The sequence below is a fragment of the Balaenoptera ricei genome, chromosome 20, assembly GCF_028023285.1.
Source record: "Balaenoptera ricei isolate mBalRic1 chromosome 20, mBalRic1.hap2, whole genome shotgun sequence".
Classification (NCBI taxonomy): Eukaryota; Metazoa; Chordata; class Mammalia; order Artiodactyla; family Balaenopteridae; genus Balaenoptera; species Balaenoptera ricei.
Window position 1 is genome coordinate 19,437,807 of NC_082658.1, and position 22,937 is coordinate 19,460,743.

General features: G+C 43.0%; 1 protein-coding gene across 3 annotated transcripts in view; it reads left to right on the plus strand.

Moving 5' to 3' along the window:
* The first annotated feature begins 1,888 nt into the window (after positions 1 to 1,888).
* WIPF2 (WAS/WASL interacting protein family member 2) overlaps positions 1,889 to 22,937 on the plus strand; it is a 39,138-nt gene continuing 18,089 nt past the window's right edge. Inside the window, exon 1 of one of the 3 annotated variants that reach the window (XM_059907436.1) lies at positions 1,889 to 2,029. The gene's annotated coding sequence lies outside the window, so the exon portion shown is untranslated. Of the gene's footprint in view, positions 2,030 to 5,020; positions 5,056 to 19,451; positions 19,550 to 22,937 lie in introns of those variants that run through there. The other 2 variants (XM_059907438.1, XM_059907437.1) reach the window with 2 other exon arrangements.

Here is a 22,937-nt window from a genome sequence, read left to right on the forward strand (position 1 = left end):
TGCAGCACTAGAAAGCGGGTCTGGGGACTTCCCTGTTGGTGCAATGGATAAGAATCCACCTGCCAATGCAGGGGACACGGGTTTGAGCCCTGGTCCGGGAAAATCCCGCATGTCGCGGAGCAACTGGGCCTGTGAGCCACAACTACTGAACCTGCGTGCCACAACTACTGAAGCCCTCGCGCCTAGAGCTCGTGCTCCCCAACAAGAGAAGCCCCCGCTCGCCGCAACTAGAGAAAGCCCACGTGCAGCAACAAAGATCCAACACAGCCAAAAATAAATAAATTAATTAATTAAAAAGAAAAAAGATGTGGGTCTGCACAGTGTATAGTGAGCGAGGAGGGGACAGAATGATGATGAGGTTGAAGAGCTGGGAGTTTAAATCTACCGTGTCCCTGGTCCAATCACCCCACCTTCAGGCATATAGGACTACATACCTGAAAATCTTTATCTCTGCACCTACTGATCCCTATGCCTGGAATATGTTCCCCGCCTTCTCTGATTAGCAATAAAATTCTACTGCTCCTTCAAGGCTGAGTTCAAACCGTTTACGAAATCTTCTCCCATTCTTTAGCAGAAAATAATCACTCCCTTGTCTGAGGTCCCACAGCCCATATGTCCCCATGGCACTAATCACATGCTGACTTGTATCTCAGCCAGATGTTTACATGCCAGTCTGCCCACCACCCAGTGAGTTCCGAGGGCAGAGGCTCTGTCTTCGTCACCTCTGTAGCCATCTTCTGATGCCTAGCCCAGTGCCTGGCCCACAGCAGGTACTCAGTGAATGTTGTGACATTTACTTGACTAGTGGGTGGTGCAGAACAGAAGGAAAACAAAAATAATAATGACGTATGGTTTATCACGTGCTTTCCTATTCATTACCTCATTTGAGCCTTCCAACAACCCTATGAAACAGTTGGGACAGGCACTATTATGTAGACCCATTTTACAGATAGGGTAGCAGAGGCCCAAGGGCACGCAGTAAATAGTGAGAACTAAGTCCCAATTCTGTCCCCTTACTTCGGATTCAGCGTAAATAAGGATGATGAAGAGACCCAAAGGACATTGTGAAGATATAAGACAGTGGGGTTGACTGCAACGGAAAAGCATTTTTGTGGGTGGACTAGGGAGGGATCCTTAGTCAGCTGGGACTGAGTTAACAGCAGCCCCACCAGGGAGGGCACAGGATTCCTTTCCCTGACCCAAGCAGCTGGAAGTCCGCAGCACCAACCCCCAGCTCTGGAAACTGAGGAAGCCCAGGCCCGGCAAAGAGGAGACGGATGTTCACAGGTGTTCGAGTCAGGCAGCTAAGATGACGTTAAGGATAACTTGTTAACAAGGCCTGCCTCTGTTGCCGTGACAACCGGAGCTTGACTACTGAGCCCTTGCAAGGTTGACAGAGGCGGGTTCTTCGTTAACTCGAAATTAGGAAAGGACATTTATGGTGTGTGTGTGTGTGTGTGTGTGTGTGTGTGTGTGTGTCCGCGCGCGCGCGCCAAAAAGATGAAAAAGATATTCAAAAAGATGTTCAGCTTAGTGATTCTCCACCTCCGCAACATGTTAGAATCACTTTCGCAATTTTAAAAGTTCCGATGCCTACCCACACACAAGACCAATTAAATCAGAATCTCTGGGGATGGAACTCAGGTATCACTATTTATTCAAGTCTTCCCAGGTGATTCTAATCGCAGCCAAAGTTGCGATCCCTGCTTTTAGCCGCTAAACCAAATTCCTGTGACCTTCTCCAGATGGCGGCCACCCGCCCACTTCCGCCTTTACGTGCGCTGGCAGGGGGAGGGCTTTCCAGGGGCGCATGCGTGTAGCAACTCTTCGCGCTCTGCTCCCTCCTCCTTTTTCCCCCTCCTCCATTTTGTTCGCGGACGCTGGGGACGGTGGGAGCAGATCTATTTCCGGGTTGGCAAAAGGGGCGGCGGCGGCGAGAAAGGGAGCTTGCCGGTGGGGGGGCGAGCAGGACGGGACGGAGCCGGAGCGGAGGTGGCGGAGGATTCGCTCCCGGAGCCGCTGTGCCTAGGTCGGGAAGAGGCCGGGGAGGGTGGGTCCGTCGCTGAAATGACCTGAGGACCTGAATGGGAGGGAGAGCCGGGGGAGGGGCGATTGGGGCGGAGCTTGAGGAGAGAGGGGGACTTTGGAGGAGGGGCCTGTGGGAGAGAGGGGTCCTGGGGGCGGGACCTGAGGGGAGGGGGAGTGGGGGCTGGGTCTGAATAACCTGGAGAAGAGGGGCCATGGGGAATCTAAGTAGGGAGGAGTGGTCGGGAATTGGTGTGGGCCGAGCGCTGACTGTGAAATGGGGAGGAAGGTTATTGAGAGACGGGAAATAAGGGATCCTGAAGGGTTGGGTGAGTAAGACGGCAACTCAGGGTGAGGAACGAGGTAACCGTGCGCAAAAAGGGAGATGGGGAGGGAGGACCTGTTGGGAACAGGTAATTAACAGGATGCTCCGGGTGAGGAGGCCGCCGTGACATTTTGGGAGTTGATGAGTGAAAACCAATGGTTGAAGGGATAACTGAGGAAATTGCTTACACTAGAGGGAATCTGGAGAACATTGGTTGAGAAGGAATCAGATTTGAGTCAAAGGCTGGATTGAGAAACGTTGGGGTTCGCATGGGAGCGACCTGCAGTTGAGGGTTCAGGTTGGAGTGATGTGAAGTCTTAGTTCTGGGCACCTCCAGGATCCACCTCCCTTTTCATGGTGTTATTTTTGCCCTGTGTTTGTTTCTGAATGACTTATGGCATGTTTTGGGTGACTTTTTTCTCCTTTTACAAACCAGAACAGAATTTCAGGGAACAAGGACTCTTAAGGATTTACTGAGTAACTTTGAGGCAAATCATTAAAGTGTCGCATTTTTTTCACTTGGAAATGTAGGTTTGATCCCTCTCTGCTTCTAAAAGATTGTGTTAACCAAGTAGGATCTTTAAAGTGGTTGCAAAGAAGTGATCCCCGAAAACTGGATTGAGCTACTGATATTTAGAAGACATGTCTTTCCCAGTTTCTTCCTCTCAGCCTTGCACATTTTGTGTGTGTGTGTGTGTGTGTGTGTGTGTGTGTGTGCCAGGGAGGAGTTGGTTTTGATTTGAAACATGCCCAATTTTTAAACTTTTCTCAGTGTCAACTTTTAGTAGCCAAAAATTTCATATTGTTGTGTTACATTGTATTGGCTGCCATCAAGACCGAGATGGAGAAGTTAGAATTGGGAATAAATAAGGTTGGTTGATGGAGAATGTGGAAGAATGCAGTATTTTATTTTCTATTTTATTGTCTTTGAGAATTCACTGAAAAATAGTGTTGTAGACAGTTGAGCCTTTTGCTTTGGTCCAGTCACTTTGGCCCTTTTTGCCAGTTGTTGGGGAACCAGTGTGCTCGTGGACAATTTTAGCTTCTTTATTCTTAAACCTTTAACATCTTGACTGTTCTAGCTTTTTCTTTGGGCATAATACTCTATAAACACTTTGCCCTTAGGTGAATTTGTTTAGCTTGGAAGTGTTCCTGAAGGTCTTGGCATTTCTGAAGTCTGTTGTGGATTTGCTTAAGAAGGGGCAGATTCTAACTCACACTTGATATCAGAGTAGTGTTTACCTTAGTTGGTACTGATTAGTTAGGTGATGTCAGCACAAAGGTGAAATGCAGAGGAAAGTGGAAGGTGTTGAGAGCTGTGCAGTTTTCTGGTTTTACTGATGGCTTTTAAGAAGGGAAGGGACGAGTCCTATTTCTTTCGAAGAGAAAATTGTCAGATGTTCTTTCTTGACTTCTTGGGCTCTTTGATTGGGAGAGTAACCTGGTGGACTTGAACCTGTGTTCCTGTTGTTCTGAAGTAATTCTGAAAACCGGGGGCTGCTGGTTCAGCCTGTTTCAGCAACCCAACCCCAGGAAGAACTGCAGGTATGAAGTGTATACAGGTGGTCCCTGACTTACCGTGGTTCGATTAAAGATTTTTCAACTTCACAATGGTGTGTGAGTGATATGCATTCAGTGGAAGCTGTACTATGAATTTTTGATTTTGATCGTTCCCTGATTTGGCACCGTACTCTCTTGTGATGCTGAGCAGAGGCAGACAGCCTCAGCTCCCAGTCAGCCGCACCAGCTGATACACTTACAACCATTCTGTGCCCATACAACCATTCTGTCTTTCACTTTCAGTACAGTATTCAGTAAATGACGTGCGATATTCAACACTTTATTATAAAATAGGCTTTGTGTTAGATGATTTTGCCCAACTGTAGGCTATTGTAAGTGTTCTGAGCACATTTAAGGTAAGCTAGGCTAAGCTATGAAGTTCAGTAGGTCAGGTGTATTAAATGTCTTTTCGACTTAACAGTATTTTCAATTTACAATAGGTTTATCAGGATGTAACCCATCTGTACACTGATTTGGGGGTAAAAACTTGCTTAATATTTTGCCGTCATTTCAACCTACAGTGTGTCTTTTTGGTTTGTTTTTAAGGTATTGAAATAAGTTGTGGAGGCTCAGAGCTCTGGGCAGACTTTGGGTATAGCCTGCTTCTTTCACATAATGGTTTTCCATTTTTCCTATCCTGTCATGTGTTTCCATTGCTCTACTGGAGCCAGTCCCAAGTGGAAAATGGCAAATTGCACATTTTTTTCCTCCTTTTCAGTCTCTGGTGGACATCTTGTCTGTGTCACAGTTTGATACCACCAAATTGAAAGGATTTTTGACTGCTTCAGATGGGGAGGGTGGACAGAAGCTGAGCTGGGTTTGCTGGGCCAGAGAATGGACTCTGTCAAAGCAAAGAATAGTTGCAGAAACACAAACCAGGACCTTGAAGCTGTGACTAACATTTTGGCAACATGCTTCCCTTTGCCAAATAACTTCTTTTCTTCTTGAGTGTGATTGTTGATCTCCTTCTCAAAGTAGGCTCTTGTTGCTGCTGTTCTTTACACAGCTCCCGAGCAGAAGTTGGCAGAGTTCCGGTTGACTGTCTCTTGAGGGATGTGGCCCGGATTAGAGTGGATGGGGTGTTTCATGTCAAAGTGAGGTTCATTGGCAGATCCTGAGAGCTGCTCTGCAAGGAAATGGAGGCGGTACTCTTTACTGAATGTTCTTACACGGCTTTATGTTTCTCCTAAATTCAAATCAGTTACTTATTCATCTGGTGATTAAATGCAGAATCATTGCCTTTGCCTAGCTTTGAAAGTCCAAGGCACTGAGGAAGAGAGAAAGAGTGTTTCCAACTTTTTTTTCTCCTCACTCTCAGTCCCAAGCCTTTGAGCCTGGGGAGCCACGGGCTAAACTCACGAGCACTTCTTGGTATTATTATCGAGGGGTATTTTAAAATGCTGAATAGAACTTTATGGAGAAAAACAATGTTAGTAGGGAACGAAGGTGATACATTTGCTAATGTCTGTGTCAGTCTTAGATCTCTTAATATTTTGACTTACCATGCCTGTGGAGGCAAATAGGTTATCAAATAGGGGAGCCAGGAATTGGCTTCTAACTTGCCGTTTAGGCTTGGCAAAGTTATAACAATTTAGTATGGCTGTACTAAATACTTAATGCTACTTAGTAAATACCCTTTTCAGTGTGTTCTACTTAGTGAATACCCCCTTTTTTAAAAAAATATTTATTTATTTATTTGGTTGTTCCGGGTCTTAGTTGCTGCATGTGGGCTCCTTAGTTGTGGCGTGCGAACTGTTAGTTGCTCCACGGCATGTGGGATCTAGTTCCCTGGCCAGGGATCGAACCCGGGCCCCCTGCATTGGGAGCGCGGAGTCTTAGCCACGGCGCCACCAGGGAAGTCCCTACCCTTTTGTTTTTCAGGGGATAATTATTTGAAGATAACTGTGTCTCCATTAGGTCTTGGAATGGATTATGAAGATCATTTCTTGCAGTGTGTGACAGTGGCCCTTGTAACATTGGAGATAACCCCAAAACAAATCCTCTTCTTGGTGGCCCTGGATTCACCTTTCTCTTGCCATCGTTAGTCCAGAGTATTCTGTTCCTGATATGCAGGTTCAGATCCAAAGGTTTTGACTCTGGTCCAGGGCTTTGATTGTGGTAACAAATATGATTATTGGAGTTGTGTTCAGCCTAGTCTCAGGTCTTTCTTTCCTGAAGAGTGTCTTGAAGTTTGGCACATCTGTATATCCAAGGAACGTGTGTAGATGTCCTCCCCATTTTAATAATTGGTTTTCAAGAAATTTTTAGTTTCTTAAACTTCATGGATTCATATTAAGCTCCATTTAGATTGAGGCCCCTGAGTGAAAGTAATTTGTTTTTAGTTGGTATTTATGATAATTCTTCAGTACAAATTCATCAGCCGGCTTTCTGTGCTTATAGAAATGCTGAATCCAATAATCCCTTTTTTTCCTCCCAATAATCCCTCTGACTGTGAAACATTCTGCATAAGTCCAGATTGGAACAATTGGTTGTTTAAAAAAGAAAAAAAGACATTTTCTAAAGTGGTGCAGTCTACTATGGGACAAGTTGTCTGAGATTTGTGGATAGTGAGTTTTCCTTCTTTCCACTTCTACCTTCCCTGTGCTCAGATGTAGGCAGGGTGTTTGTCATCAAAGATCCAGTTATGAGATTAATTTAAACTCTTGCTATCACTGTCTTATAAGGACAGGGCTGTCTTTAACAAATATTGTTGTTGTTTTTTTAAAATATTTAATTAATTTATTTATTTGGCTGTGCCAGGTCTTCATTGCGGTACACTGGATCTTCGTTGCTGCGTGCGGGCTCTTTAGTTGTGGCATTCGAACTGTTGGTTGTGGCATGCATGTTGGATCTAGTTCCCTGACCAGGGATTGAACCTGGGTCCCCTGCATTGGGAGCATGGAGTCTTAGCCACTGGACCACCAGGGAAGTCCTGACAAATATTATTCTTTTAAATAGATAATACACTCACGTGGCCCAAAATTTGAAAGATAAAAAAAATGGTATACAGTGAATAGTCTGCCCTCCACCCTTGTCTACTTTTCATTGCAGTTCGTCTTCCCAGAGCCAGCTAATATTATCAGTTTCTTGAGATCCTTTCCAGAGATACTGTGTACATGTAAAGCAAATACATACATTTCTTGCATTTTTTTAAACAAGTGTAGCACACTGCTAATTCTATCTGCAGTTTTTAAGAAACTTATTTTGACCATCATTCCGCATGAGCAGTAAAGAGAGTTGGCACCTGCCCTATACTGGTAGATATTTAATGTTTCTAGTCTTTTAGATATATAATGTTTCCAGTCTTTTGCTGTTACAAACTATGCTCCAGTGAATAACTATATATATTTGGCCCTTTGCATGTGTGACTATGTCTGTAGGGTAAATTATAAGTAGAATTGCTGAAACTGCTTGTTTTGGGCCCTGTCATTCACTTATGTGACAATTTTTGAGCTCCTGCTGTGTGCCAGGCACTGTGGTAGGTGCTGGAGATACAGCAGTGAACAAAACTGACTCAGACCTTGCACTCATGCGGTTATGGTCTAGTGGGGAAAACATCCATTAAACAAATAATTAATTACTCTCGCTATAAGTGCTGTGGAGAGAGCTAATGTGAAGCCTAACCCTGGTTCATTGGGAAGGCGGGCAGTCAGGTAAGGTCCCTGAGGAATTGACTTCTAAGGCTGAAACCTAAAGGATGAGGGGAGGAAATGGCATAGATGAAGGTCCTGAGGAGGGAAAGAACTTGGCTATTTTGAAGAATTGAAGGAAGTTCCAGTGTGTCTGGAGCTTAGGGAGTGAGAAGCAGAGAGATAGGAGGCAAGGCTTCAGAGTGTGAGCTCTCCAAAGATACAGATAAATGGCATAGTGAATTTTGAGCTCAACCTTTACAATAGACATTTTTTCCTGCCACTTCTTTCCACATGTAGTAGTTTACCAGTGTTGATGCTGAAACCATCAGTATCATAAAGGAGTATGATGCCTGTAGAGTGGAACATGTTTTCTAAAAACTTTCCTGGGTAAAGCCTATTCTTTTATCTTGATTTCTTTTAGGTCCTGCAAATTAAACTTGCGTGGCTGGATTAGGACTTAAAATTTTGGGCTCTCGAGAACTGGTTTGGAGATTGTTGGGGAGCAGTTCTTATATGGGGGATGATGGGATTGTTAGTTTGCCAGACCTGCTTATTTAGGAAACAGAAAACCTCTTCACTTCTGGGGACTATTGACTGTTTTTTTTGTAAGCCTCATGGGGCTAGAGAGAGAACACAGATGTTCTTATTGTGAACTACTGAATATAATTTGTCATACCCATCATCTAGGACATATGTCTTAACATGATGCCTACGACTTATTGGCCATGCAAATGAATCAGTAGCTCAAGGGCCATTATAACTCTGAATATATGAAAACATTTTTATCTGCGGTATATATATATTTTTAATTAATTAATTAATTAACTTATGGCTGTGTTGGGTCTTCGTTTCTGTGCGAGGGCTTTCTCTAGTTGTGGCAAGCGGGGGCCACTCTTCATCATGGTGTGCGGGCCTCTCACTATCGCGGCCTCTCTTGTTGCAGAGCACAGGTTCCAGACGCGCAGGCTCAGTAATTGTGGCTCACGGGCTTAGCTGCTCCGCGGCATGTGGGATCTTCCCAGACCAGGGCTCGAACCCATGTCCCCTGCATTGGCAGGCAGATTCTCAACCACTGCGCCACCAGGGAAGCCCTATCTGCTGTATATTTTATATTGACGTTTGTTCAGGAATCACAGTACTCTTCCCCAAAGCCCAGATGGTCCTGTTTGATTTAGTACCTTTCTTGTGTAATTGGATCAGCTTGCCCTATTTTCATAGCTCAAAGTAGACTCTTGGTTTAGCAGACCATCACTAGTGATCAAGGAATGAAAATGTGCAAATTTTTCTAGCATTTCAGCAAGGAGCATATGTGTATCTGATGGCTTAAGGGTGTTAGAGTGAGAGAAGAGACTCTTCAATGAAAGTCATAGCTTTGTTATTATCTGTGGTGAGTTGGGACTTAATATATTATCTTTGAAATGAGGCATGACACTTCTCTCCATGTGGAGTCTGGATCAACATTTTATGGAGCATCTTCTTAAATTTTCTTTCAGGTCTTTTTTAAAAAAATTAATTTATTTTTGGCTGCGTTGGGTCTTCGTTGCTGCATGCAGGCTTTCTCTAGTTGTGGTGAGTTGGGGCTACTCTGTCGTGTGCAGGCTTCTCATTATGGTGGCTTCTCTTGTTGCGGAGCACAGCCTCTAGGCACGCGGGCTTCAGTAGTTGCGGTACGTGGGCTCAGTAGTTGTGGCTCACGAGCTCTAGAGCACAGGCTCAGTAGTTGTGGTGCACGGGCTTCGTTGCTCCACGGCATGTGGGATCTTCCCGGACCAGGGCTCAAACCCGTGTCGCCTGCATTGGCAGGCGGATTCTTAACCACTGCGCCACCAGGGAAGCCCAGACCTTTTCTTTTTTTTTTTTTTTTTTTTTCCAGACCTTTTCTTAATGGAGACTGTCATCACTGATTTTCCTTACTTCTGACTGTTCTCTGTATAAGCTTTCTACTTTTATATTTGAGGTGTGCAAATGAAGGAAGGCACGTAGAAGCCGAGGGCTAGTACTGTGAGATGGCCAACCTAGAGTGAGAAGAGCTGCTTTTTGTCATCAGTGACTAGGTTTCAGCCTACCTGGTAACAGTCTTTTAATCTCATTAACAGTTTCTTAGAACTTCTAAAGATATTTTGACAACAGATGGTTATTTTTGCTTTTCAATTAGTTGCATTAAATTGAGGAGAAGACCTTTTAAAAAGGGGGGTAAGTTAATTGATTTTAAGATTTATCCCTCTATTTTTGTGCTTACCTTTGCAGTTAAATTTTGGTCACGATTTCTCATAGTGGCCTGGAAGTTCCTCCCATATTTGACCTGTGGTGGAGTGAGCTCTGGGGTGGTGAACACTGGTTGCACCCAGGCTGTGCCAGAGATTCAGGTTGCATTAGGCAGCCTGCTTCCATTACAGTTGAGTGAGACACGGGTTATTTTGGTTTGTTTGGGATTTTCTACTCTCTTTAACTGCATTGGTAGCAGATCCAGTACTGACCTCATTTTTTTGAAATTTTGGTCAGTCTGAAGAAGCTTGGTTTTGCTTATACGGTGTTAGATTTTTTTAATTTTTAGTAATTAAATTAAAAAAATCAATACAGTAAGAATACATCGTTTAAAGAGTCAAATAGTACTATAAGTCTTACAATTTAAAAAGCTGCTCCATTTCTCCTTATTTGTCCTCAATCACTTTGAATACTTCTGGTATTTTTTCCTGATGTATATTACCTTCATGTTTCTACATAGTATACTCACACTATTATGTCTTGGTTTTTCCATTCTTAGATATCTATTGAATTTCTACTGTGGACACTGAATTTTGCATTCTTATGCTGCTTTTCACGCTCAACCCTTCCTGCTATCTGCCTAATAGAGATATATCACAATCTTGATTAAATCAATAATTTGTATGTTTTTGTGTTATATATCAGGATTCAAATAGAAAAACCAACCATTCTTGATATTTCACAGATTACCAAATCATTGGAAGGCCAGGGGAGCATAGGTCAGGGAAAGCCACTTGCAGGGATTGTAAGAAACTGCAACCATTAATAATCTTGGCTGCCTTAAACACCAAAGCAGGCAATTTACAGAATATTGAAAACTGCCGCAAACCACATGTCTGTCATCTGTTGGAGGCCACACACCTGCTCATTGCTCCTGGAAGGTCAGTAATAGCATCTACGTGCCTTCCATCTTCCAGATCTTGAGTGAATGAGTTGTGTCGGTGGAATTTAAACCACAGCCCCATTGACAGGGGATTCTAGGAAAAGTAGTTCCCAGACCTCCAGCCTCCCTCCTCTCCCATGAGTCCAGAAGGGAGTAGAGGTGAGTGTTATTAAAAGAAGAAAAAAAAAAAACATCCAGTATATTGACTGTGTACTATGATTATATTTCCTTCTTTATACTTTTTTCCCCTAAGTACAATAATTGCCTTTTTTCTTTTTTTTTTTTTTTTTTTGCTTGATTTTCTGAGTGTCAATCATTAATTCATCCCTAAACTTGGATGAAAGTTTCTCTTTTCAGTACACTCGAACACATTAGTGGAGTCTCTTCCAGAGGCTTTATGAAAAAAGGTCTTTAGGAGGGGGTGCATTTTTTGAGGTCTTGCATGTCTGAATCATCTCTTTTCTACCCTCACGCTGGTTGGTAGTGTGATTAGATATAAAATATTATGTTGGGGATCATATTTCTTTGGAAATTTTAAGCCTTTGTGGTTTTCTGACTTTCAAAAATCATATTGTGAAGTTTGATGCTATTCCAATTCTAGATTCTTTGTGTGGGATCTGTTTTTCCTCTGAGAGATTTTAGGGTCTTGTCGTTACCTGCACCCCTGGAAGACTCTGCAGTGGAAGCGCAGAGTCTTAATCACTGGGCTACCAGGGAAGTCCCATTTAGGGTCTTGTCTTTATCCCTGGTATTCTGAAATGCAATGATGTGCCTTGGGATGGTTATTAGAATTCATCATGCTTGGGAATTCCCTAGTGGTCCAGTGGTTAGGACTCCACGCTTCCACTGCTGGGGGCCCAGGTTTGATCCCTGGCCAGGGAACTAAGATCCCACAAGCCCGGTGGTGCGGCCAAAAAAAAAAAAAATCATCATGGTTGACCTTCAGTGGGCGTTTTCAGTCTGCAACTTATTTCCATCTGTCTTGGGAAGTTTTCTTGTATTAACATCTTTTATAATATATTCTCTCTCTGATAACTATTTCTCTCTTCTCTCTTTCTGGGAACCCCTTTCTGGGAATCCAGATGGTGAAACTCCTAGAATGGCCCCCTAATTTCTTTTCCCTTGTGAATTTCTGTTTTTCTCCCTTGTGAATTTCTTTTTTTCTCATTCAATTTTCAGATAGCCTTAGCTTTTTCTTCCAACTCTTCTATTGTATTTTTAATATTTGCTATCAATTTAAAAAAAATAAATTTATTTATTTATTGGCTGCATTGGGTCTTTGTTGCTGCATGCGGGCTTTCTCTAGTTGGGGTGGCGAGCGGGGGCTACTCTTGGTTGTGGTGTGCGGGCTTCTCATTGTGGTGGCTTCTCTTGTTGTGAAGCACGGGCTCTAGGCGCACGGGCTTCAGTAGTTGTAGCACATGGACTCAGTAGTTGTGGCTCGCAGGCTCAGTAGTTGTGGCACGTGGGCTTAGTTGGTCCACAACATGTGGGATCTTCCTGGACCAGGGCTCAAACCTGTGTCCCCTGCATTGGCAGGTGGATTCTTAACCACTGCACCACCAGGGAGTCCTTGCTATCAGTTTTTTTAATTTCCAGGAAATTTTTTTGGAATTTTTTTTTTTAAGTATTTGTTTATTTATTTATTTATGGCTGTGTTGGGTCTTCGTTTCTGTGCGAGGGCTTTCGCTAGTTGAGGCGGGGGCCACTCTTCATCGCGGTGCGCTGGCCTCTCACTGTTGCGGCCTCTCTTGTTGCGGAGCACAGGCTCCAGACGCGCAGGCTCAGTAATTGTGGCTCACGGGCCCAGCTGCTCCGCGGCACGTGGGATCTTCCCAGACCAGGGCTCGAGCCCGTGTCCCCTGCATTGGCAGGCAGACTCTCAACCACTGCGCCACCAGGGAAGCCCTGGAATTTTATGTATAAATATTTTTGCATGTTGTCAGGAATTGTGTTTTGTTTGCCTTGATTCCTGTCTTTCATGTTAGAGGTTTTCTCGAAATGTCTGATAATTCTTGGCTATGTCTGTTCATTTTTAAGGATGAGGCACTAAAAAGCTGAGTGTGGAGCCCTGGCTCATCAAGTGGTGGGCACCATTTTAGGGTGAATTGGCACTGGTCACTTTCCTCAGAGAAGGCTGCTCCAGTCTTCTGCCTAGAGAGTATAAGCCCAGCAGCAGGTGTTTTGGAGCCAAGTGGGAGAAGAGAGCTGGGGATGGGGGAAGAGGTCTCATTGTTGAGTACAAGTTAGACTTTCACTTGATCCCTCTGTTTTCATTATGGCTCTGCTGCCCTTAGCTATGACTGGTCCCTTGGTTCAAGAGGCCCTCTGGTTGAACTTCTCTCATCTTCTGCCAGGCATCATGGGGGAGGGGACAGAGAGGATGGAAGAATCTTATTTCTTATACAGATTTTCAGCCAATTCTGTTTTAGCCCCTCCTACACTCCTTTATCCAGAGGTATTAGGTGCCTCCAATTTCTGAGCCTTTTCTGAGATTCTGTGGTAGGAACCTGCTTGCTTCTTACTGCTGCAAGCATTTAGCTTTTTCCTTTCTGTGAAGTTATTTATCACTAGTGCATCTGCTTTCCAGCTTCCAAAATTTTGTTGACGTCTCTCTTTATGTTGTCTCCTTCCCCGTTTTTTTTTCTTTTTTGAAGTTTATGCCTTAAAAAATCCCTTTGCTGTAATTTTGATGGTGTTTATGTGTGATAAATGCACGGACATATTCATGTTTAACCAACGTATTCATCACCTTTTCTTTACTGAAACCCATTCAGATAGCAGTTGATTGCTAATGCTCCTTTAGAACACTGTTTTCCAGACTTCCCTAACACCAAGAATACTTAAGGTGCTCATTGAAAATACAGATTCTCAGATCTCTCTCCTGCGAAATTTCTGATTTTAGTAGGTCTGGATTAGGGCCCAGCAATCTTTTTTGTGTTTGATTTTTAAACAAATGCCCTAGGATGTGTCTTATCTTCAGACAAGTTTGGAAGCTGTGTTTTAGAAGGATCTTCTAAACCATTTATTGCTATCCTAAGTTGCTTTTGTATTCCGACTGTGTTTTAGTCTGTCGAGCTTTGGTCTGGATTTCTGAATTAGAATGTGTCCTTCATCTGATTAACTCCTCTCTTCTGTAGTTAAATGCTGGCTAATGGTAATAACTTTGGCCTTGTATGACTCCATTTTTTTAGCCAACATTTGTAAACCCACTGGTTCCTGGGATGTGTGGGTGGGGAGGAAATATTAGTTATGAACATTGAGCTACTCTGCATTATTTCACTGTCCAAATCCAGGATTCTGTTTTTTGTTTTTGAAATGGAAAATTGACTCAGGCTTTAAAAACAAATCTGCTAATTATCTGCCTTAGATTTATGCAGCATCATTTTTGGAGATGTTAAAGCACTGTGATTTGAAGTTTGTTTTTAACTTTGACAATATGAGAGGGCACATTCTCTTCTTTTTGTGTTGTAGATCCCTAGGCCTTGGAAGGAAAAACAGTTGTATCTTTTACTGTTGGTATGTAAAACACCTGGAAATGAGGTGTTTGCCGCTGCTCCTTGGTTGCTGTGAGTCGCTTGGAGATCAGGAGCTAAATAGTACCTGTCTTAGCTATGTTGTAGAGGCCAAGTGTAGTACCCTAGTACTCAGGTGTTGGAAGTCTTGCTGTTATTAGCTAAAATGCAGCCTGAGGAAGCCATGTCGGCTCTGACATAGATTTACATTCTGAGATGAACAGCTCTATCAAAACAGCTCTAGTAGCATTTTACAGGTTTCACTGAAACAGATTTGCTGAATGAAGTCACAAAAACAGTGCTAAATCTAAAGTGTTATTGTCTTGGGAGTTCCCTGCTGGCTTAGTGGTTAGGACTCGGTGCTTTCACTGCCATGGCCCGGGTTCAATCCCTGCTCGGGGAACTGAGATCTCGCAAGCCGCACGGCCAAAAAATAAAAATAAAGTGTTATTGTCTCATTGACTGTGAATCACTGGCTATGTTTTGAAGCACTACAGCACTCTGAACTATTACTGATTTACTGCAGTTGACTATTTTCTATAGATGTTCCCCCACCTTCCCAATACTTCAGTGCTTTCAGGATAGTAGGATTTTCTCTTTGCTTTGAGGGGTGTGGTAGGGGCTGGGGATGTTTGGTGAGGTCATTCCCTGATCTCTGTGTGGGACGATTTTCAGGTATTATGTTTACAGTTGCTCTTGCATTAGTTATCTCTAGCCGTCTTTTTAATGAAGCCATTTTTCACAGATGCGGTTATTTTATTGCACACAAGAGTAGACTTCTCATTGATTTGTGATCATTTTAGATGAGAGGACTTGGCTGCTGGGTTGCCCTGTAACTGGGAATCATAACCTGTGGTACCTAAAATTTACCACATCAAGTTGTCTATGAATATGTAGGCTTCTGAGTTTATGTTTTTCGGGCTTTTGAAAAATAATCTGAGACAAGAGGAAAGAGTCATATTAGGGGGAAAAGCTGCATTTTGGGATGTATACTTATGCTTTTATTAGGAAAATTATATTTGAAAGGATTTCATCATATAGTTATATATCTTTCTTTTGCCTTTATCCTTTTCTAGGGTTGTGTTCTGCTTGTAACAGTGAAAAATCATTGAGGTAAAGAGTAAAACATCCAGGTTTAGTTGTAGAAGTCTAGGATTTTCAGTTTAAATTATCATGGTGTACGTGTGATTTTTTAAAAAATTAGTTTACTTACTATTTATTTTTGGCTGCGTTGGGTCTTTATTGCTGTGTGTGGGCTTTCTCTAGTTGCGGCGAGTGGAGGCCACTCTTCGTTGCGGTGCGCGGGCTTCTTATTGCGGTGGCTTCTCATTGTGGAGCATGGGCTCTAGGCGTGCAAGCTTCAATAGTTGTGGCACAAGGGCTCAGTAGTTGTGACACGCGGGCTCTAGAGCGCAGGCTCAGTAGTTGTGGCTCACAGGTCCAGTTGCTCCGCAACATGTGGGATCTTCCCGGACCAGGGCTCGAACCCGTGTCCCCTGCATTGGCAGGCGGATTCTTAACCACTGTGCCACCAGGGCAGTCCCTTTGTGATTTTTTTAAAAATTACTTGTTGGATCAATCAGATTTGCTGCAGAGTTGAATTTCCATGATGGAATATGCGTGCAGTTGGAAAAGTGATTTTTTTCCCTTCATGGAGTAACCTTGGAATTTTAATTAATTCCATTTCTACATATGATAGAAATCTGTTTCACCAGAGGTTTGACTGAATTGAATTTCAAGGGGGAGGGAGCACCTTTTCCATTGAGAAACGAGGGCTGTAGATTATTTTCAGACTATATAAAGCTTTTTGCGGCGGGGGGGAGGGTGGTAAAATATGAATAACAAGAATGTTACTCTAGTCTGTTTCCTTGTATTTTAGAGAAACCAAAAATGCTTTAGTGGAAACTCTCTGCTGTATTCTGTCCTAGAACACATGGAGGCGTGTTCATAGTTCTATGTTGACATCAGTTCCTCCGTAATTATAGGAACCTGTTTGGCTCCTGCTGTTCGTTCGTCTCCTGCAGTGGCATGTGAATACTCTTAGGCAGTAGCTCCTGGCTGTTCTCCCATGTGGGGTTCTGTGGCTTAGGAACTGGATGCCATTGTGCCACTGTGGCAATGAGCTCCTGCTTCCCCATACTGTACTGCTTTTCAGGAGCAAGGCTGAAGGGCAGGTGGACAGGTGGGCAGACTGCCATCAGGGGACTTTTAACCCTGGAAGGCTTCCAGTTAGTACCTAGGTCCCTAGCTGTACTCAAGCCAACGAGAGATGAGGCGCAGTCTGTGGGATTAGTGAACGAGATAACTGATGGAACTTGTTTACTTTGGGTGTGAAGCTGTTGGTTTGTTTAGACTTCTTTAGTATAATAAGCATATTGGATGGAGAAGGATACTACTTTTGGATTTGGAGGATGGCCTACAGAGGCTCAGATTTCGTCTCCTCTCACTCTTCACCTCACCCTGTTCTTGTTGCTCTGGCTTTTTCACTAGTTCTCTAACACATCAAGCGCATTACTATCTCAGGGGGTTTTCCCTTTGATGTTTGTGAATTCTTTTTGGAATGCTCTTTCCCCAGATGTTTCTAGGGCGTGGCTGTTCATGGAGAGACTTCTTTGGAGAGCCAGCCCCCCAGCCCCCGCCCCTCTCCTCATCTAAAAGAACACTATACCCTACTCCTGCACTCTCCCTTTATGATTCTCTTTTTTTTCATTCTTTTTGTTAGTAATGGAAATGTTGAGATTATATTTGTTTCCTTGTTTATCTCTTCCTCTAGAATATAGGCCCCAAGATTGTAAAAAATTGTCTAGTTCAACCTCTAGAACAGGGTTTATCAACCTCAGCATTATTGACATTGTTGGACGGGAGAATTCTTTGTTGTGGGAGGTTGCCCTGTGCACTGTAGAGCCTTCAGCAGCATCCTTGTTTTCTATCTACTAGATGCCAGTAGCACCCACTAGTCATGACAGTCAAAAATGTCTCCAGACATTGCCAACTGTCTCCTGGGGGACAAAATCACCCTGCTTGGGAACCATTGTTATAGAACAATGCTTTGGCACCTAGTGGGTGCTCAATAAATGTTTATTGTATGATAGATGAATTAATGAATGAATAAATTCAGCAAGTTAAGCAAGTTAAGATTTTTTGGAACACTGAACTACACATGTGTATATAGCCTTGTGTTTCTTCCTTACCTCTTTTCTTGTCTTTTCCATTTCCGGCACATTGATCCATCCTACACTGCTTTTTTCCCTCAACTCAGACTTGCTTGCTCTTTCAGACAATGCTACTTTAAAATTTGGTTCGGTTCAACAAGTGACAGTTGAGCCCCTACTCTGTGCTGTAAAATAATAGGAAAGAACTATAGAAGGATATGGTGCTGTCTGTGCTTAAGAGCTCATTGGGTAAAATGGACACAGATACATGAAATGTTCCTCTAAAGTTTCTTAGTTCAGGGTAATGTCTAAACTGGTACCAGGGCCATTATAGGGTTATTTGAGGAATAGTTGTTAAATGAAATGCTTATCAGAATGGGGTGATTGCTGTTGAATTTGGAATCCAGTTTTAACAAAAACCTACCCATTCAGGGAATTCCTTGGTGGTCCAGTGGACTCTCACTTCCAAGGGCCTGGCTTCGATCCCTGGTCGGGGAACTAAGATCCTGCATGCCGCACGGTGTGGCCAAAAAAAACCTACCCAATCATTTTCTACTTATTTTCATTGTTGCAGTTACCCTTGGTTTCTTGCTATTGAGTCTGTCAGTAACATGGTTGAGAAATATGCAAAGTGGGCTTGCTCATTTTGCACTTGTTTGATGGGAATGTTTCTAGGGTTGGTTATTTTATTGAATGGTCGTGAACAGCTGATTCATCAATGGTTCTTTTTTTTTTTTAATATCCGTAAAACCTTTTTTAAAAAAAATTTATTTATTTACTTATTTATATTTATTTTGGCTGTGCCGGGTCTTAGTTGCAGCACATGGGATCTTCGTTGCGGCATGTGGACTTCTTTAGTTGCGGCATGCGGACTCCTAGTTGCGGCATGCATATGGGATCTAGTTCCCCGACCAGGGATTGAACCCAGGCCCCCTGCATTGGGAGCTTGGAGTCTTACGCACTGGACCACCAGGGAAGTCCCATCAGTGAGTTTTTAACGTCCTTGCTTGGAAAATCTTGCCACCTCTATCCACCTGGTATGAAAATACACCAAACAAAAACCCCATTGTCTGTTATGTGACTTTTCTTTGTCCTAGAGCAACTGATTTTTCTCTTTCTGCTGAATATTTATGTTCCATCTGTCATACTGTTAGAGAGGTGTTTTGTTTTGTTTTTTTTGAACTATGGGATCAGAAGAATTCCATTGGGGGAACATTTGGAACCTTTTCCTCTTGAAGACACAACTGTCTTCTCTTTAGATTATCTGGAGACAGAGTAGACAGAGCTAAATGGTCTTTCAGTGAGAATCTTGAAATGTCTCTTTTAGCTGTCTCTCTGTTTCTTTATATTACGAAGTGGTTTAGTAGGATATTAAAGAATTGAACATGTATTTAACAAAGGAGAGATAATTTTCTTGTTGAAATCCCAAATTCCTATCCATATGACTGAGTCTTGTAAGGTAGAACTAAGGCCCTTGAGACTTTGCTGAGGGAGACAGCCTACGTAAAAATGTTCAAGGTCAGGTGTTTTTTTTGTTTTTGTTTTTCCCCTGTGGGATTTTGTTGGGTACTTTGGTACAAAAACTGTAATTTACTCTGTAATCAAAGCTGAGATCAAAGGAGAGTGCTGTTACCTAAGGTCGCTCAGCATGAAAGTGGATGTCATTAAGATTTAGATTTAAAATAAAAATTTTTTTCTTTGTAAAATAACTTGGTATTGAAACCTGAGTTTTATAACAGCAGAATACCATTTGAGTAAAGCCCTCAAATTGTAGTGATAACTGGAATACCTCTTAGATCTTTTAAAATATATGATAAAAAGCAACAACTAAATTGGATTCTTCGTTTATCAAATGTAAAAGGAAGTAGTTTCTGTCTTTGTCCTCAGGAGGTTTCCTGCTCCTAAAGTGTATGAATATTTGAAAATTGAATAGAAAAATAGGTTTTGTCTTTTGAGAAATAGAAGAAAGCACTTTTTAAAAGTGCATTGCTTGAGTTTTATGGAGACTTATCTCTGAATTCTGTGATAAATTTGACATTAAGAAGACTTGAAATAATGCTCTCTGATCTTTATTTCAGAGAAACTGACTCCTGAGGATGTGAAAAGCTATCATGGTTTTTAAGTGGAAAGGCTTAAGAAGGGAATGAGAATTTTTCTGAAAATCAGGGACTCTGAAGAACACAGATGGTGAGGTTTGTAGTTCTAATTTAATAGATGAGAAAGGAAAGACTTAATTCTGTGATGAACCCTCTTTTTTCCTTTTTTTAGTTTAATCTCAGGTTTAACTTCAGGAATGTTAGATTCTTTAATTAAAAAATAAATTTATTTTATTTATTTTTATATTTATTTTTATTTTTGGCTGTGTTGGGTCTTCGTTGCTGCGCATGGGCTTCTTGTAGTTGCGGCGATCGGGGGCTACTCTTCGTTGCGGTGCGCGGGCTTCTCGTTGTGGTGGCTTCTCTTGTTGCAGAGCATGGGCTCTAGGTGCGTGGGCTTCAGTAGTTGTGGCACGTGGGCTCAGTAGTTGTGGCTCGCGGGCTCAGTAGTTGTGGCTCGCGGGCTCTAGAGCGCAGGCTCAGTAGTTGTGGCGCACAGGCTTAGTTGCTCTGCGACATGTGGGATCTTCCCGGACCAGGGCTGGAACCCGTGTCCCCTGCATTGACAGGTGGATTCTTAACTACTGCGCCACCAAGGAAACCCGCTTCATTTGTTCTTAACTGAAAGCAGTTCTCAAAGCAGACCCTCTGCATTGGGTTAGTGCTTATAGTGTCGATCCTGAATTGGTTTGAATAAAGCTTCCTTAGGGAATCTTCAGGGCAAGGAAAGTTGTGTTCATTTAAATTTATATAAATTGGTTTGCTCTTGGAAAATATAGAGATCTGTTTGTATTCCATCACTAAGATAGGAATTTGGAGTGGGTTAAGTTTTCATTTAGGAAAAATAGTAGAAAATTGCTAAACCCAACCAACTTGCAGTGGAGAGTTTTTTCATTGGTGAAATAGAAAGGGATCAGGAGACCTGAGTTTGAGTCCTAACTCTGCAGTTTACTCCTGAGTGATCTGGGGGGTCGCGCTTAGCTCAGTCAGTCTGCCTCTCTCCCTAGTGTGCATACACGTAACCCCACTCCTCGAGCTTCAGGGTCCTCACCTGTAAAATGGGAGTGAAAATACTCTACTGTAGTGTATCATTGTTTGCTCAGTGTCCTTGGTAGGAGGGTGTCATGCCTGCAGTCTTTGTGGAGACAGAAGAAAAGTTGAGAGCCACTGCTTGTAGTCAACCATGGTGCTGGTAGTGATTTTTTTTTTTTTTTTTTTTGGCCGCGCTACATGGCTTGCAGGATCTCAGTTCCCTGATCAGGGATTGAACCTGGGCCACAGCAGTGAAAGCCCAGAATATCCTAATCACTAGGACACCAGGGAACTCCCAAAAGTGATTTTTTTTTTTTTGATGGGTCTACTTTGAAATTGGAGTTTGAATTGAGCCTATTTTAAGAAGGCATCTTTAACTGCGTAATGTATTAGTGGTCTTCTGCAGTGGGTGACTTTAAAAAAAGATTTGCCTTGCTAGAGAACTACTGCTTTGCCTAATAAATGGCTCTCACTGTCAGACTTAAGTTTGTCCCTTTAGGTCATTTCTTACTCCATAGCATGTAGATTGGATCAACTGTGGATCTGGAAAGAACTAGGGACTTGTCTGAATCTCTTTTCCGGGTCATTCTAGGAGACCATTTCAACTGTGGCAATGGCCAAAGTAGGTAGAACTGGAAGCCCAGAAAAGGTGGGGACTGAGGTGACTGGAATTAGTTGAAAATGTTTGTTTCTGAATAAATTACTATTTTCCTTATTCTTGGGCTGCTAGCTTTAAGACTGCTATGGGGACTTGAGTGGAATGGTCATAGTGAACCCAGAGAATTTTTTATTTTTATTTTTAAAATAAATTTATTTATTTATTTTTGGCTGCATTGGGTCCCCGCCACTGCGTGTGGGCCCTCACCAGTTGCAGCGAGCGGGGGCTACTCCTTGCTGCGGCGGCCTCTCTTGTTGCAGAGCGTGGGATCTAGGCGCACGGGCCTCAGCAGTTGCAGCACGCGGGCCCAGCAGTTGTGGCAGATGGGCTCCAGAGCGCAGGCTCAGTAGTTGTGGCACACAAGCCTAGCTGCTCCGCAGCATGTGGGATCTTACCAGACGAGGGCTCGAACCCATGTCCCCTGCATTGGCAGGCAGACTCCCAACCACTGCGCCACCAGGGAAGTCCCCCAGAGAATTTAATAGAAGAAAGTTTTTTTCTTCTTCTCCACATGTTTCTTTCACTTTAACATCCCCCACGCCTCGAGATAGATGTTCTGCTTATGAGGATTTACTATTTTGATCAGTTTTTCAAGCCTAGTATGTTAGATTCCTGGCAAAGAAAGACTAGACTTAATTTTGAAACCAGAAATGAGAAGGTATTTCCCTTAGAGGGGCGTCAGCTGCTCGTTCCTTGAAGTGAGATCAGATATCATTCCCTGTGGGAACCACCTAGCCAGAGTGCTGTCCAGTGCTTTGTGACTGGAGGAAAAAGCTCTGTTGGGCAGCCAGCCTAGAGTGGCATTCCACTGGAAGGAGGTGGGATTTTGAAGACGTTCACGGTCATGTTTTTGATCAAATTTACTACCTACAAAGGTTCTTGGTTTTGTAGAACCTTTGGAATATTTGCCCTTTTATCATTCTCAGGGCATTGAGAGAAGTGTTTAAGTGGTTACTTCTTTATTCACAGAGAGATTTTGATCACCCATGTAAAGAGTTTAGAACCAAACCTCTGCAGTTATTTGGCTTTGACTTTTGAGGGTTCAAGAAGTGGGATTTCCTTGGGGTGACTTTTGGGGGGTATTGTTCTTGAGTTTTAGTTTTATCTTTGCCCCCTACTTCAATGTCTTACGAAGACTAAAGTTCCCTGGCTTTAGTCTCATTTGTGAAATGAGGATCACTTACAGACTGTAATAAGGAGACAACTGTATACTTTTTGAAGTCCCGGTTTTTACATTTTTAAAATATAAAAACCAAGGGAATGAGAACACAAGCCACAGAGTAAGAGAAAATATTTACAAAAGATACATCTGATAAAGGACTGTTATCTAAAGTGTACAAACAACTCTTAAAACTCAACAATAAGAAAACAAACGGGCTTCCCTGGTGGCGCAGTGGTTAAGAATCCGCCTGCCAATGCAGGGGACACGGGTTCAAGCCCTGGTCCCGGAAGATCCCACATGCCGCGGAACAGCTGGGCCCGTGAGCCACAATTACTGAGCCTGCGCATCTGGAGCCTGTGCTCCGCAACAAGAGAGGCCGCGATACTGAGAGGCCTGCGCACTGCGATGAAGAGTGGCCCCCACTTGCCACAGCTGGAGAAAGCCCTCGCCCAGAAACGAAGACTCAAACACAGCCATAAATAAAAATAAATAAATTAAAAAAAAAAAAAGAAAAGAAAACAAACAACCCGATTAAAAAGTGGGCAAAAGACCTGAACACGAACCTCGCCAAAGAAGATATATAGGGGTTTCCTTGGTGGTCCAGTGGTTAAGACTCTGCGCTCCCAATGCAG